The sequence below is a fragment of the Thermobia domestica genome, chromosome 13 (assembly GCF_964235325.1).
Source record: "Thermobia domestica chromosome 13, izTheDome1.hap1.1, whole genome shotgun sequence".
Taxonomy (NCBI): domain Eukaryota; kingdom Metazoa; phylum Arthropoda; class Insecta; order Zygentoma; family Lepismatidae; genus Thermobia; species Thermobia domestica.
In genome coordinates this window covers 42248331-42259128 of record NC_137466.1, presented here as the reverse complement: position 1 = coordinate 42259128, position 10798 = coordinate 42248331, and positions in this window count along the sequence as shown.

The following is a 10798-nucleotide window of genomic DNA, read 5'->3' as shown; positions in this document are numbered from 1 at the left end:
TCTAATTAAACGCAAATTAACAATACTCATTATCCTTAACCTTTTACCCGTTTGTTTTTCATCATTTTTGTATCATTAATTTTAGTGAAGTCAGCTCACTTTCTTTTTTATCTTTTCCTTCACTTTTTTACGCTGAAAGTCTTCTTTCTTTAGCAAGTGAGCTGCCAGCGGACTGATACATGGACTTCACTATACAAGCTCCAATCTAAGACAAACTCGCTTCTCTCAAGTGTAAACACGAGTAAGACATTGGGAGGAAATCTTCGACATTTTCCAGCTGAAATTTCGCAGACAGTTCTGAACGTAACAACGATCAAGTTCACAGTACTACAAGGAGGGATTATTTTGAAACAAATTTGTTTGTAGTTTAAAGCTACACAGATGAGACATACAAAATATTATTGTAAAGAATTTCGAAACTTTTTTTAACAAAGATATCTCCGACACGGGGCACTACTCTTCTCCTTTTTCTAAAAAAAAAAAAAAAAAAAAAAATGAAATCTTTCAGTTTAACATCTGGCAATTATGCCCTTTAGGCTAAGGGAGACGGTCATTAAGGCAAGTGAATGAAGGTGGAAGAATTGATGGAATGAAAAAGTGGGAGGAACTGAGAGTAACCCACAGAAAACCAACGAACACGATGATGTCCACGACAAACTTACTTGGCCGGCAATCGAACCAGGGACCTCACGCATCAGAAGTAAGCACTCTACCACTCAGCCACCGTGTCTCTTCTTTTCTTGTTAAAATGAGACAATACTGCCCAGCGCTGACCATTAATAAGTGCGCTTCTTGCAAAGCCCTTTCTTCCAGTGGAACAAAAAGGTATCCAATAACGAAACTGTATTTCGTAACAAGGATAAAAGAGTTTTACTAAGTCGTCACAACTTTTGAAAATATTACCAGAAACATGCGAGTTAGATCATTCAGAGTTAAACACAGTCTTAGAACTATTACATTAGAATTGAAAGCACAGATAATTCATTTTGAATTGTAGGATATTGCATAACTTAATCGCATAACGTAACTTAATTGTATAACATAGGTCACATGTTTAAATCTTGTAGTTTCTTGAACTTTACGTAAGGAAACATATAACTGAAAAAGTACGTACTTTCCTTATAAGAGTTCCGAATGAACGTACTTTCCGTACGAACGAAAAAACTTTATATACGCGGTCAGGATGTCACATACAGATGGACTAAATGACATATAGCTGACGTGTCACATACGTATACCTATGTAACATCCGGAAGACTGTTAGATGTCAGACATCCTGCAATGGTCTAAGGGCAGCACATATGTAGGATGCGGATAACGCATGATTCGTACTGATTTTTGTAGTAAACATAAGGATACCTTATATTTGTACAATATAACGGATTTTTCTCAGTTCATATTAAATTACAAATGTAGTTTATTACTGTCAGTAGTTCACACACCCATAGAGGCGTGCCCTCCAGGTTGAGAAGCACTGGTATATAAACTAAAAACATAGAGCTGTATCATATACAATTTAAGCCATAACATATCTTAAATTATAGGTAGGGTATTTAGCGAGTACATAATAATTAAAATACTTGAAGAATCGAAGATGGTGCTGAACGTTTAAACTATTATAAATTCTAACAATATTTGAATATCTTAGTTTTGTAAAGATAAGAACAATCCTCAACTTCTATGTATTGTTTGCTCCTAGAAAAATAAATGATATGGAATCCAAAAGTTGTACATTTTGCAAAATTGTGAGCTTTCCCTGTGAAGTCATCTACACCTTCAGTGTGAGAAATAATTGTAATTCACGTTTCACTGTTCTCTTTGTCTCTGGCAAAGATTTTACCCCTTCCTATGTTTTATACACTTTTTAGAAAGGCACAATATGGTGAAGTATACCAGGGTCTTAAGTATGAAATATTGCGTTTGTATCAAAAGAAGTTCAATTCTATAATGGTGGAACACAAGAGATCTTCAAAAGTATATCGAAACAACCTTTATCTTTAACTTATTGTGTTATTATTCCGTCCAAACTTTTTTGTCTTCACGAATTATGTCGAAGCCTAAAATATATAGAACTATAATTATGCCTGCTGTGTTGTATGCTAACCAAACATGGTTGCTTCCTTTGGGGAAAGAACGTAGACTAAAAGTATCTTCGATTTAAATCCTGGAACTCAAGAGAAACAGAAGCAGGGCTGTACCCAGCAAGTTTCTTAGAGGGACACAAGACTCTTTCAGAGACTCTTAATACAAAAAACGGACCGATTTGAAAGTATTAATAGCTCACCAAGCACTTGAAACACGGGCTTCGACACTGTGCATATTGGACTTGATTTTGAGTTTAACGTCCCGTTCAGTAGGGAAGCTATATAAGACGTAGACCTACTGAATAACGTAGAATGCGAACCACATGAGCTCCGGCCGGAAATCGAACCTGGGTGTCCCACAGCAAAGACGCGTACGCTAACGGTTTAGCCACGAAGGAGCTATTGTGCAAAATTAGACTCAGAGGTTGTAGGAAATGTAGTAACATATTATTCATAAGAAAACAAAAAATATTTTAGGAAGTCCATTTATTTGACTTCGGTTTTGTGTGTGTAAATCTTCATTCGGAGGAAACTCAGCGTCAAAACTAATATACCGTTTGTGGGCTTTTTAATGGCAAAAGACTATAATATTTTAGTTATTTATCAAACATTTGTTCATGATATATCATGAAAATTGCATGAGTAATATTTGAGAAAATAATAATAATAATAATAATAAGGAAACTACCATTCTAAATACACAATATTTCTGTGACAAATGATTTGCGTAACATTATAGACTCATTCATAACATATGAATAATATCGTTTTTTTTTTTTTTTACTCCTAGAAAAACTCTTCAAAATTAAACTACTCCTTGGAATTTTTTTTTACAGGAAATGAGTGATGTCATATTGTTAAGTTATTAATAAAACAGAAATATGAAAGAATACGAATTAATGAAATATGAACAAAATCACCTGTTTCATTTTTGAGAAAATGGTCCGAAAAACTCATCCCAAGAATAAAATACCCTTTCTGTACTTTTCTTACGAAAATAAGTTCATGTCTTGTTATATGTTGTTAGCAGAATATTGATTTATAAAATACAAAGGAAATCTTTAGAGCCGTTTCTGAGAAAATCTCAAATTTGATTTTTTACCCTTCAGTAAATTACCCGCATTTTTACGGATAGAAATAAAATAAAGAAAACTAGGAAATCCTGTGAACACGTTTAATTTTAAAATTTGGTTTCGATATGATGAACGGTATGGTTTCTAGGCAAATGAAATGAAGTGAAATGAAATGAAATCTTTGAGTTTTACGTCCCACAGTTATGCCGGTTAGGCTGAAGGAGACGGTGGTGATGAGTAATAAATGAAATGATGGAATGAAGAAAGTGGGAGGAAACGGGAGAACCCCGAGGAAATCCACTCACGCCGTGTTTGTCCTCCACAAGGTTCACTTGGCGGGGGCTGGGTTCGAACCCGGGACCCAAAGCACCAGAGGTGAACGCTCTACCCTGAGCCACTGTGGTACTACTATTTATATTTTGAGCCTTGGCAACACTGATTGTAGTTAGGCGCCATTTTTCGTTTGCATAGAAACCTTTGACATTGTTGACCATAATGTACTTCAAATATTTTGCCAACAGCTTTATTTGTGTTGTTTACGTTGACTTGAAGATTTCCTGATAACGGAAAATTGGAATTAACTCATGAAAATTTTCGGATATTAAAGGGAGTTCAAGATGGCGACAGGCTTCTTTACATCTGAAGCGTCATGCTCTTACAAGTTTTTAATTGTAATTTAGAAGATAATTTTATTTTTGACATTTTAGTTTTTGACAATCTTTATATATTATTACATCTCTTTTATATGTCCCGCGCATCTAACCCCCAAGTATTTTTACATATAGTGTTAAAGCAAACCTACTTAGACCAGGCGAATTCGTGCATGTTGGAACGCGCCATTTTATACAATTCTAATTTTTCATAAAACATTTAAAACAAACTTAGTGAAGCAGTCCACAGGGCTCTAAGACCGGGACTTACCTTATAAATCTCCCGTAAGGGAGGTAACTGGAACTGGAACTAGAACTGGAAAATTTTCGTGCAATGATTTATTATGATTTTCGATGTAGATTATCAAGACAAGAGTGCATCGATCAACTTACTTCCACATTTGGTGATGAAGTCCCATCCTTTGCCACTGTAAAACGCTGGTATAACGATTTTACTCGTGGCCGCCATTCGCTCACTGACGAAATTCACGAAGGTCGTCAAAATCAGTTGTTATTCAAGAAAACATTAATGCTGTGCAAAACCTAACACTGCAAGATCGTCATGTGGCATACTGTGAGATTGAGGTAACTCTAGGCATTAGTTCCACCAGAATATATAAAATATTAAATGATCATTTAGCTGTGAGAAAGGTTTGTTCCCGTTGGGTCTCACATAATTTGATAAAAACTCAGAAAGAAGCTCGCATCGATTGGTGCACACAAATGCTCAATAAATGCAATGGCGTGCTTCAAAAGACGTATATAACATTACAACAGGTGACGAATCATGAGTATATGCATATGAGCCGGAACGTAAACAGCAATCGACTGTATGGGTGCTTCAAGATAAACCAAATCCAACAAATGTTGTTCGCGTACGAAGCACATCGAAGCAAATGGTGGAATGATTTTTCGGGAAAACTGGTCATGTGGCAACTGTGCCTTTAGAGGGACGTAGTACTGTCAACTTGAATGGTGCACAACAATTTGTTTGCCGGAGGTCTTCGGTCAAATATGGAAAGCAAACAAGCGCCATCGGATCACTCTTCATCAAGACAATGCCAGCTGTCACACACCTCGTCTAACAACCGACTATTTGAACACTTAAAAATCGAATTGATGAGTAAAGCAGTTACGACAGACATCATGTATGAACTAGAGAAGCATTTTACTACCTCACCTCCTTCGCAGAAGTCACACGGTGACCTAGTTTATACTGTTATTGTGGACTTTATGGTGCAAGCTAGAAAGATTCCAATCAAACGATTGAAGCTGAAGACATTTGGTGAGTTTGCTGATTACTTGGTGCCAATTTCGTATCAAGTGAACTGTTTGGATGTTGTTTTTGATATTTATACGAAAATAAGAATCGCTCAGAACGAACGCGAAGAAGTAAAACAAGTTCGGTAAAATAAGATATTCCGTCTGCACTCACACCACTTTCGGTTCAGATGGAAGGTTACTGGGCCTCTTCTGACAATAAAGTGAAATTCTAAGAGTTTTTCATATCATGGATACTGGAGAAGAGGACATCTCTACAAACCAAGACCTCTACCTTGCTGGTGCACATACTAGCGACAGATTCAAGTGTGTAGTGATCTGCATCAAATCTGTGTCAGATGGAAAAATCTTCATTCCGAACATGAACAAGCTAACGACCGAATGTTGCTTCACATCAACCAAGTTGTAGAAACAGGAATAACACTAGATGTAGGTGTCGTGTACCAAATACAGATGTGTTAGTAAAGGTTTTGTACCATTACAAAAATGCATGGGAATCTCAGCAGCTTCAGGAATTGTGGATGCTGTGTGGTGTTGGTAGAACATCTCTGGCAATTAAAATTCATAAACTATCAAAAGGAATGAAAAAAACTTCAATCCTTGTTTCGCCTGCAATCCACACTAACTGATTGTGATCCAACTAGCAAAGTTGGAAGCAAAGCAGCAGCAATGAAGATTGTCAATTTTGTGTGGAACATCACGTCTTGAGAACTTTGGAAAAAGAGCGATAAACGAAAAAGATGTGCGCGATGCAGAGAAATTCCTCTTGCAATGTTTGGGGTCAAACATGTATTCATATGACGAATAGCGATTTACAAAGTTTCATCAGAAACAGTGGAAAGAAAATTTCTTGTTCTCCCCTCAAGTACGATAGAGCTTCACATAAAGCACCCATATTTTCAGTGCTACCGGTGGATGAACGCTCTTAGACGTGTCAGTCAATCAAACCCTATAGATTTTGGGTATGTCTATGATGATGAATACTATATACCAGATATAACCTCTACATCTCTATTACCTAGTGATTTCACTAAACTTTGTAAATGCGAAAAGTGTACCAGAAAAGGTGCCTGTAGCAGGCAAGCCTCCTTCAAATGTTGTACTTATTGTAAATGATCCGGTTCCAAAGGCTGTGTAAATCCATATTAATGCACCAGTTGTTTCCTTGTATCTCAGGATTACTCATCACTGTGTTTTTAACACTACATATTTTTAACAAATTAAAGTACTCTTTACTTCAACGCTAGACTTCTTAGATGTCTTAGAGAAACCCAATAAATTATGTCTTGGTCACCCACGCGTATAAGTAACACATTCATGAATTATTTTTCTCTGTTTGTACATCAACTATCTTCCTCAAACTTTCTTGAAGTGTTGCAGATATATTGTTACTTTCCTGCAAATTTTATGTTCTTTCTTGCTCTCATGGTTGCCAGCTTATAAGCGATCAAACTAGATAAAAGCAAATTTTTTGTGTAAAGTTCCGGGCATTCCCCACCGTAACGCCACTCTCCTGTGACACACACGCGTATCGTATACACCGTTTTAAAGCATGGATGTGTGCAATTCTTACGAGGTACAATTCGTGTCTGTATTATAATTACAACCTATGCTAGAGCTGTTTAATTAGTAACCTAACAGTTTTCTCAAAACATCATTATACATGTTCAAAATCCAATATGGTTTACAGAACGAGCACTCACCACACCATGTGACCAACTTTCTGTAATGTCCCAACCATCCATTAATCGAATCTGAAATCAAATCGAGAGGACCTTTCAGGCACACAAGACATGAGCTAGCCCCTACACTATAAACAAACTGGATAACTAGCAAACTCATTGGTTAAACAGGCAAATTGGCAAACTCATTTGGCTAAACAGGCAAACTGGTAAAGTCATTTGACTAAACACCCACTGGTGAAACAAATTTTTTTCTGGGGGGCATAAGCGGGTCTGGGCAGGGAGGGCACAAGCGCGTGTGTCCACTTTGCAGTCTTTTGAAGGTGAACTTTGTGTCTCCTTTACGGGTCTTTTTGGGCTTTCGGATCCAGGTCTGGAACCGGTTCCTAAGATCCGGTTCTGGAACCAGGTTTTCGGATCCAGGTCTGAAGCCGGTTACACCGGAACCGAGACTTTGTGGCCATCCCTAGTTGGAACGCTTTAAGTTTTTGATTAATTTCAATTAAGAGTTTATACACCACACTTCTTACCTCCAACTTAAACAGATAATCACTCACCTAAAGTTTTTGTGTATAAAAATTCGGTAAATTGAATATTATAGAAATTACTCCCCTTCCCCACTAGAAGCGGACTTTAAATACCGTATTCCACACCTCTAAATTGAAAGAATCCTCACATTTGACAGTTGGTAGTTTCACGATAGTCAAAATTTCTATAGTATTCAAATTACCGAATTTTATATACAAATAATTTAAGTGAGTATTCGTTTAAGTTGAAGCTAAGAAGTGTGGTGTATAAACTATTCATTGAAATTAATCGAAAACTTACAAGGGACCATTCTTTTTTTGACTACTCGATTTCTGAAAATATTTTCTATCATCGTATGTAGCACCCAAAGAAACGAGTGAAGAATTTTGAACGAGTGAAGGACTTGATATCAAATTTGAGGTGTGGGTATCGAGTGTGAAGCTCTTAGGAATAGGTATATTGCGCATCAAGTCAGCCATCTTAAAAGTCGCCATATTTGAGTTATCACAAATAAAGAAACGGGAAGGAAATCATGCGGCATATCAATTTAGGCTAGCTTGTTCTCAGAAATTTAAATATGAAGTTAGCTTTTACCAACCCTTATGTGTTGAGTAGTTAAGGATGCTGAAAATTTTGAACAGGCGAAATTAATGGTAGTGTCTTCTGCCATTTCAGTCGATTCAACGTGAACCAGAAACATGATCAAAATAGAGCTGTGAGTTTGGGCACAGTGTTAGAGTTATTGCTGTGGATGAGGGAGTATTATGTTGTTAAATCAAGCTTGAAACGGACAAACAATCCTATCAATATAGCACCTTAAGGATACTTAACACAGCTATATGAGAAAATTGCTCATGAGGCGGAAACTACAGAAGTTTAAATTCCAACAGTAATTAGTGTTAATAGGGAATAGCGTTTTGAACCTACAACCTAATTTTGAGTTACGTAAGGATGGATAAAAACTAACTTCATATTTGAATTTCTGGGAACAAGCTAGGCTAAATTGATATGCCACATGATTTCCTTATCGTTTCTTTATTTTCGATAACTCCAATATGGCGACTTTTAAGATGGCCGACATGTTGCACAATATACCTATTCCGAAGAGCTTCACACTCGATACTCACATCTCAAATTTGATCTCAAGTCCTCCACTCGTTTCAAAATTACATGATGTTTATATGCACTTTCTGCGTCCTGTATTCGAAAACTTGCTTTTTTCGGTTTCTTTGGGTGCTGCATCCGAGAATAGCAAGCATTTTTACAAATCAAGTTGTCAAAAAAGGGATGGTCCGTGTTACGCTATTTCAACTTTGTTTCTTATATTTATTCCGAGCTAGATCTGACCAAAAATACCTAAATATGCTCATAACAATAACAATTGCATCCCAAATGAGTGACTTGTGACAAATCACTCGGTTACCGAGTTGCTCTTTGAATAATTCCGTATTACTTACATGTTCTTAAGTGCACGAGAAAGGTTTATTCGTATGTATGGTGAGTTAATAATGATTTTCATTCTCAAAAAAATTTTTAGTCCTCTTTTAGTATGCAAAAAGCGCGGGTCCCCTTAAAAAGTCATTTGTTCCCCCCCTAGAACAACTTGCTGGCTACACCAATGTGATAAAACTTGGACTCTGTGTAGCAATTGATACTTTAACGGAATACCCAAAAATATCTTCTCTCATCTTGGAGAATAAGAAGTTATTTTGAACAGTACCACTAGTGATTTATGCAGAATTTTGAAACTAGCGGGGTGTTCAAAAAAATCTGGGGGTGCAATCTTGAATTAAGATCATATACTATTATCGTCTTTTTAATTATTAGGGTCTATTATTTTTTAAATAAAATTCGTTGATGCAACGAACGATTGCATTGGGTTTCCTTCCTCAGCCAGAGCCAATTAGCGTCAACTTTCTCATCCTTGGTGTGAAGTCGAAATGAAATCGTTGGCAATCGATTGATCAAACGTTGTTGTGACGATCTCAGCCGTGTAAAGGTTAATTTCCATTCAATCTTGCGTTGTGTGCTTTGCTTGAAAATGTATCTTGTCCAAACTATTTGTTTTATTATATTGACACTTAAAAACAATAATTCAAAATCTTTTAAGAACCAAAATAGTAAGTTTTTTAATGGTGTCTTTCCGTTCTGCCTAAAGCACTTTGTAGAAAATATTTTAAATGATCTTTAGGCAGAACGGGATTCCCGTTCTGCCTAATCTTTCGAGACGAGGAATTCTGTCCAGGAAGTGATTTCCTCAAGAGAAACTTTCTTTAATAATTGTAACAGATTCTGTAAGAAGAATAACTATTTCTTCAAGTTTTATCATAAATTTTAGACGTTATTCTACTTGTTCTTCTAGGAAAAATGACTAGATACAGTTCTGTTATTAACAGTCTTATTCACATCTACTTCAGTAGAAATGAATGTGATTAAAGAAAAACTACCTGCAGAGAAATGGGAAATTGATTGACTCAGTTGCATGAAAACCGTTTGACATTGTAGCTGAAACGAAGATAACGCGAAGTTACTTCGATCTAGTATCAAGTCATTTCACAACAAAATTTTATTCAGTTTTCCAGTAGTTCATCTCCAACATGCTAAGGATCTCAGTCAGGGGCGGCTTTAGAATCTTAATTTTGGGTAGGCCCGCTCCATCGCCTATGAATACATATGCACATTTGATTGATTAATAACAATAGGAAATTACTTTTACAGTAGTGGTTGATGCTGTTTATTAAATAATTATTTACCATTAATATAAAAAGTGGAAAGTATATTTACTCTTTATTGTATCTTTTAGTGTTTGTACATTTTTCAAAATTTTTGTGTAGGCCTGTGCTTACCCGGCCTACCCGCTTAAACCGCCACTGCTCGTAGTGTTTAAAAGGTGCCACAGTTCACATCCAAGCAATGCAAAATGTTGCGAGAGACGGCCCTTATCCACGATTATCTTACCTTTTGATTTGATTGAAACTACAAAAAACATGCAAGTATTTCAGTATTGATATTGATATTTAGTATTGCTGCTATTTACACTGACAGTATAAATATGAAAATAGAAGTACATATGATAGATACTATTACATATAGTATAGAATTATGTATATAAGACAAATCAGCTGATAAGGTAATGCCAAAAAAGGAGTTGTGATGTAGAACATGAACATTCTTTCTTAATAGTCGCCTTATGCATCCTCTTGCATTGTATAAGTCCAAACATGCCTTGAGGATGTGCACTGTGGCAAGTTTTACGTACTGTGACTCTTAGCATGGTAGAGATGAACTATTGAAAAAGTGAATAAAATCTTGATGTGAAATATTTTTTTTTTATTTATTTTTTGCTCAGATGCGCCTCTTCAGTTTCATCATCCTTTATTTGCGATAATTGGAAGGAAGGAAGGGAACAAGAAAAGGGTGGGGAGGACGAGACCACAACACTCAACATCCAACAACAATGAACAAACAAACAAAACAAAATTTCAAAAACAAAAGAAAAA